Source organism: Lactuca serriola, chromosome 7 (assembly GCF_051521515.1).
Source record: "Lactuca serriola cultivar US96UC23 chromosome 7, Lser_US96UC23_V15, whole genome shotgun sequence".
Lineage (NCBI taxonomy): Eukaryota > Viridiplantae > Streptophyta > Magnoliopsida > Asterales > Asteraceae > Lactuca > Lactuca serriola.
The window spans coordinates 205,721,040-205,727,999 of record NC_136414.1 but is presented as its reverse complement, the minus strand read 5'-3'; positions in this window follow the sequence as shown (position 1 = coordinate 205,727,999).

Below are 6,960 nucleotides of genomic sequence, written 5' to 3'. Positions count from 1 at the left end.
ACCTTATGAACAATCGAAGATTGTCCACTTGTCCTCTGTAGCAGCAGCAGGTGGGTGGAGGGGTTAGCCCCGGTTATCGATCTACCTAGTATAAGTAGTAACCTTAGACCTCCGTAGATGGTCATCGACCACTGGTGCTAATCAGTGGGGTTCGGAATGGTAAGTGCCGCCGAGATATCCCATTGAACCGGGATAGGAAAGATAATTTACACAGAAAGTACTAATAAATCATCCTCGTAGTTCTAAGTACAAGTATCCAGGTAAGTGAATACAGGATAATGCACCTATGTGAAAGTGTTCATGTATGGTATTCATGTAAGTGTGTTCATGTAACAGGTAAGTATATGTAAACATATTCATGTATCAGGTAAGCATATGTATATGTACTCATGTATCAGGTAATGTACTAGTATAGACTCATGAATGAACTGACTCTTGTGTGATTCCTTGTAATAGGAATAATGTTTGATATCTTCAGATTATCCCTATGATAATTTACTGGAAGGTAATTAGTTGTTCAAGTAGGTTTATACACTCTTACTACTCAAGGGTGTGGGAAACTGAATGAAAAGGTGTAAACTATAACATCAATACATATATAAGAATATAAGTCTATGTGCATAGTTTAGTTCAAGAATGTAAAATGGTTTTGTAAGACATCTTATGGGTTTTGAACAATAATTAACAATGACTTGATGTCATTTAATTAACATTTCAAAAGTAAAACATTTGATAACAAAGTATTTTTAAGATTTAAAACCATTTCATGCACCACATTTTGTAGTATGTGAAATCTGTTAAATGACAAACACAGTTATAAAATACATATCAATGATTTAATAACATGTTTGTTTCTACTTGTATTCCCCCCATTAAAGCATTTAAAATCATTTAAAACATTGATTAGGGGTATGAACTCACCCGTAGTTGGTGGTTCGGATGAACTGGACGGTGTAGGATTGCTAGGTGTCAAGTGAGGACTTGTACACACACTACGATCCTAATGAACATATAATCACACATATATGCACTCAATTAGTCTCAAATTACTAATTGATAATGTTAAGACATCCTAGACATAATAAACACTTTATATAAGTGTTTTAAGCCCTAAGGATTGCATCTAAGCTATTGTGGGACAAGGCACTTGTGTTTAGGGTTCCAAAGGACCCCATATATGAGTTTACTCCCCATATACCATCACACATGGATTTTACGGTTGTAAAATCTTGAGTTTATGGCCGTAAACTCCCAACCATGGGTGTATTCTGTGTTATGAAGTTCCAAATGATTCCTAGAATTATTCCAAATTGGTGGTTAAATTCTTGGAAGGGTTTAAGGCATGGAAACACTCCATTTAGGAGTTTACGACCCTAAGGCCATTTCCCTTAGAGTTTGCGGCTGTAAACTCTTAAGGATGGTTGTTTTTGATGCTTCCAAGTCTCTTGCACAAGTGGTATAAGTTCTAGGCTTTTATTCTAAGCATCTGAAGACCCTTGACACACTTTGGTGTCCTTAAATCATGTTTACGGCCCATGAACCAAGTCATGGCTGTAAGCTCATTTTGAAATGTTTTTTTGATGTGATTAAGGCTTTAGATTAAATGGGAACAAGTCTAGATAAAAGTCTAAGGCTTTAGGTGCCTTAAAAGCACCATTTTGAGCTTGAATTTGGAGTTCACGGCCTAAGATATTCTTGGGCCATAAACTCCCAAACTTGGGTGATCTTTGCTTGATTTCATGTCCCTAATACACTCCTATACAAGTCCAAGGTAGTAGCATAACACAAGGGTCGGTCTAGGCTTTGTTTCGGGAGTTTACAGCCCAAGAACACCTTGGGGAGTAAACTCCTAAATCTAGTAATTTAGCCATCTAAATCATGTTATAACTACATAAAAAGCTTTCTAACACTACTAGAAAGAGTTAACGTTTTGGTATAAAAACCTGAAGATCCGTGAGAGAGAAAATGGCTTTTCTCTAGTTGGAAATGCGAATAATGAATGAATTTGGTTCAGAATTCTATTTATAGTCCTGAGATATTTTCGGCAATAGAATATTTTTATTGTTGAAATGATATCTAATATAATAGAGTGGTTGAATAACCGTGTTGCACAAAACCATATTGCACCCACTCTCCTGATATTTCTTGAAGTGTAAACCCTAAATTACTCAAACTTACGCGAAAAAGTCTGAAAATTAACTGTGACTGCTATAACTTGTATTGAAGTGATATAGTTTGTACAGAATGGGAATTTCGGGTTGTCACATCATCCCCCCGTTAGAAGGAATTTCGTCCCGAAATTAGAATTTATGCAAATAAGAAATTAAAAAGAACAAAGCGAAAAGGCGAGGGTATTTCAGTTTCATCTGATCCTCACGTTCCCAAGTGAATTCCGGTCCATGCTTTGCGTTCTAGGGAACCTTCATTATCGGGACACGACTCTGCTTTGTTTGCTTGACCTCTCAGTCCATGATCTCTACTGGTTCCTCCACGAAGTTGAGGCTCTCGTTGACCTCGATCTCGTCGAGTGGAATAACAAGAGTCTCGTCGGATAGAAACTTTTTCAAGTTTGACAGGTGGAAGGTAGGATGTACGTTACTAAGTTCTTGCGGTAGATTGAGCTTGTAAGCCATAGGGCCGATTCTCGCGAGAATCTCGAAAGGACCTATGTATCTTGGATTGAGCTTCCCACGCTTCCCAAGGCGTATCAAGCCTTTCCAGGGTGAGACCTTTAGTAGGACTCGGTTGCCTACCTGGAACTCCAATGGTTTCCTATGCTTGTCAGCGTAGCTTTTCTGTCGGTCTCTAGAGGCTTTTAGTCGTTCACGAATTTGAACGATCTTCTCTGTCGTTTCCCGAATGATCTCCGGACCCGTGAGAGTGCTTTCGGGAACTCGTCCCTTAGCTAATTGGGTATCACCCACTTCAGCCCAGCACAGAGGGGATCTGCACTTTCGGCCATAGAGGGCCTCGTATGGAGCTGCCTTTATGCTCGTATGATAACTGTGGTTGTAAGAAAATTCAACAAGGGGTAAATGGGTATCCCAAGCTTTTCCAAAGTCAATCACACAGGCACGCAACATATCTTCTAAGGTTTGGATAGTCCTTTCACTTTTCCCGTCGGTCTGTGGATGGTAGGCTGTACTCATGTCCAGCCTAGTTCCTAGGGAACTTTGTAATGACTGCCAGGACCTCGAAGTGAATCTACTATCTCGGTCCGAGATGATAGATATAGGAACACCGTGCAACCTTACAATCTCCCTAATGTATGTTCTGGTAAGTTTCTCCATTTTGTCTGTTTCTTTGATCGGTAGGAAGTGTGTAGACTTGGTCTGTCTATCGACGATGACCCATATGGAATCAAGTCCACCCGTAGTCTTGGGCAACTTGGTTATGAAGTCCATAGTGATCCGCTCCCACTTCCATTCTGATATCTCTGCTTTCATGTTAGGCCACCAGTATAACTTTTTAAGATCCAGATACATCTTATCTGAACTCGGGTGGACGGAATAATGAGTGTTGTGAGCTTCGGTCATGACCAAGTCTCTGAAGCCACCATGTTTTGGTGTCCAGAACCGATCCATGAGGTATAAGGCTCCACCACCCTTGACTTCCAAGTTCTTATCCATCCCTCTAAGGGATTCACCAGCCACGTTTTCAGGTTTCAAAGCGTCGAGCTGAGCCTCCTTTATTTGCGTGGACAAGTGTGAATGGATAGTTAGAGTCAAAGATTTGACTCTACGACCAGAATATTCTTTCCGATTTAGGGCGTCGGCTACTACATTGGCTTTACCCGGATGATAACGAATTTCGCACTCGTAATCACTGAGTAGTTCGACCCACCGTCGTTGTCTCATGTTGAGCTCTTTCTGGTCGAAAATGTGTTGTAGAATCTTATGGTCTGTAAAGATCGTGCTTTTTGTACCGTACAGGTAATGTCGCCAGATCTTCAGAGCAAATACAACTGCTGCTAGTTCAAGATCGTGGGTTGTGTAGTTAACCTCATGTGTCTTCAGCTGTCTCGAGGCATAGGCTATGACTTTACCTCGCTGCATCAGAACACATCCGAGCCCTTGGTTTGATGCGTCGCAATAGACCACGAAGTCTTCTATCCCTTCGGGGAGGGACAGTATTGGTGCGGTGCACAAGGCTCGTTTGAGCGTTTGGAACACTCTTTCTTGTTTCGCTTCCCAGTCAAAGGCTATGCCCTTCTGGGTCAGTGTCGTAAGAGGTTTTGCTATGCGGGAGAAGTTCTAAATGAACCTGCCGAGTAGGAGCGGGATAAGGCGCGGGGTTTGAACTTTGTACTCGGCAAGTCGGTCTCCGGACTCGGCGAGTAGACCCTGTTTGGAGAAAAACCCTAATTCGGGCGTTTGCACCCTATTTAAACGCTCTAACTTGGCCCCCTTAGTCCCTAACACTTCCAGAGAGCTGTAGAAAGAAACCCTAGCCCCCATATTGTTCTTGAGAGTGATTTTGGCTTTGTGGGTAAGGTTTGGAGCTCAGAGGAAGCAAGAGGAGGTTGAAGTGTGCAAGGAGGGGAGGTAGATCCGGAATCTACACTGTGAGAAGCTTCCATTCAGGTAGAAAAGTTCTTACCTTGATGATTAGTTCATTAGATCCCCTTTTTGTCCCAAATTACTGGTTTCAAGCCCTAAAACCTCAAATTCCATGTATTTATGCTTTAAATTCCGTTAGGACTTCAGATTGGGATCTTATAGACATCCTAGAAGTATAAAGTCTCTATGGTTGGGATTATTGAGGTCCCTATTGGGTGTATGACCCCTTAAAGAGCTTGGGTTCGCCTTCTTGAGCTCATAGGGCCATGTATGTACGTAAAGTTTGCAACTTTTCGTGATAAGCATGCTCTAGGAGCATAGATCTATGGGTTAGAAGCGTTGCATGTCTCAGTTTTGGTCTGTATGGGAAGTGGGTCGAAGGGACTCGGCGAGTCCCAAAGTGGAACTCGGCGAGTTCTATGAAGATGGTCTTAGACTCGGCGAGTTGGATGAACAACTTGGCGAGTCCTATGAAGATTGGCTGGAGCTCGCCGAGTTGTTCTTCAAACTCGGTGAGTCATATGAACCTTTGTATCTGCACGCGGAATTAGTGGTGTAACGTAGTCCCAAAACCCCAAATCCTCTTACGGGATGCTCTGGTGATGATTGGACGCGAGTAGGAGATCTGCTCGTGGAACTCAGCGAGTTGCTCTTAGACTCGGCGAGTCGGATCACGAGTCGGTTCCATAGTCCCGAGTAGTGAGTCGGGGGTGACTCAGTGAGTGGAAAGAGAGACTTGGTGAGTAGGACCGGGTTAGTAGGAGAAGGACTCGGCGAGTCGGTGCCACGACTCGGCGAGTCCAGTCAACTGAGAGTTGACCTTGGACCAGGGATGGGCCAGTCAATTGACCTAAGGATATTTATGAGTAGCTAATCTATGTGTATGGGTTTGTAGCTAGAGGATTACCGGTGCAGCAGCCAAACGTCTAGCAGTCGGACTTTCGGTAGCTACTCTTAGAGGTGAGTTTCCTTCCAGTAGTAACGGGTCAAAGGCACCAAGGCCGGCCCGATTCGACGATATGCTAGTGTCGGAGTGTGGGCAGAGCCCATATCTCATGGTCGAGTTTGATTATGATATATGCCAGTATGATAGATTTGTCTATACTCATTGTCTGTGTGATACTTGTATGTTATGGATTAGCAGCTGAGTGTGGGCAAGGCCCGTATCTCTCTGATAGTGGAGTGTGGGCGAGGCCCGTATCCCTCAGATAGCGGAGTGTGGGCGAGGCCTGTATCTCCCACATAGCGGAGTGTGGGCGAGGCCTGTATCTCCCAGCTAGCGGAGTGTGGACGAGTCCAGTATCTTCATAGGTGTGGACGTGGCCCGTATCTTCATGGGTGTGGGCGAGGCCTGTATCTCCTAGCTATTCATTGTATGTTTGTATGGTATGAGGTATTATGGGGGAACTCACTAAGCTTCGTGCTTACAGTTTTCAGTTTTGGTTTCAGGTACCTCTTCTTCGAAGGGGAAGGAGCTGGCGTGGTAGCGGCCCATCACACACATGCCTTGTAGTCCACGCTATGAGATCTTCCTGGGGATTTGTACTTTGACATTATTATGTTTATGAAAATGTTTTCCAGACATGTGATATCTTTTATGAAATGTTATGATCGGTGACGCTTTTACTTCTAAATGCTTTACTAAGTATATGTTTTAAAAATGAAATTTTTGGCTCATATTTTTGGGATGTTACAATATCCTTGTCAACAGTTGAAGCTGAGTATATTGCTGCTGCCTCATGCACATCTTAGGTTATTTGGATTCAAATCCAGCTTTGAGATTATGGCTTAAGTATGAAACAAATCTCATTAGATTGTGACTCTGAAAGTGCTATTCACATTTGTCACAACCCAGTGCAACACTCAAAGACGAAACACATAACACTGAGGTATCATTTCATTAAGGATCACGTCGAAGACGACAACGTTGAAATTCAATTCCTAAGATCCTCTGATCAGTTATCCGACATATTCACAAAAGCCTTGCATGAAACCACCTTCAATAGAATTCTTCAAGGCCTAAGGATGATGGAAGCTGAATCTGTACCAAAGCCTCTTTTGCATCAATAAAGTTTACACTGTGAATCGGTACAAACGCTCGCAGTAGTTCGCAGTCAACTGTTCATTCACAACCACTTCATTACTGCGAACCGGTGCGAACGCTCGCAGTAGTTCGCAGTCTACTGTTCATTCATAGTTTAATTTAACACTACGAACGGGTACGAACACTCGCAGTAGTTCGCAGTCTACTTTTCATTTGTAGTTCGGATTTTCCAATATCCTTTTGTATTTTATGTATAATGTTTCTTATCTTTGTCTTGTTTTTCGATCTTTTCTGTTTTTCATTCTTTTTCAGAAAACTTCAAAAACTCAAAATAATTTGTTTATTTCTGTTTTATTT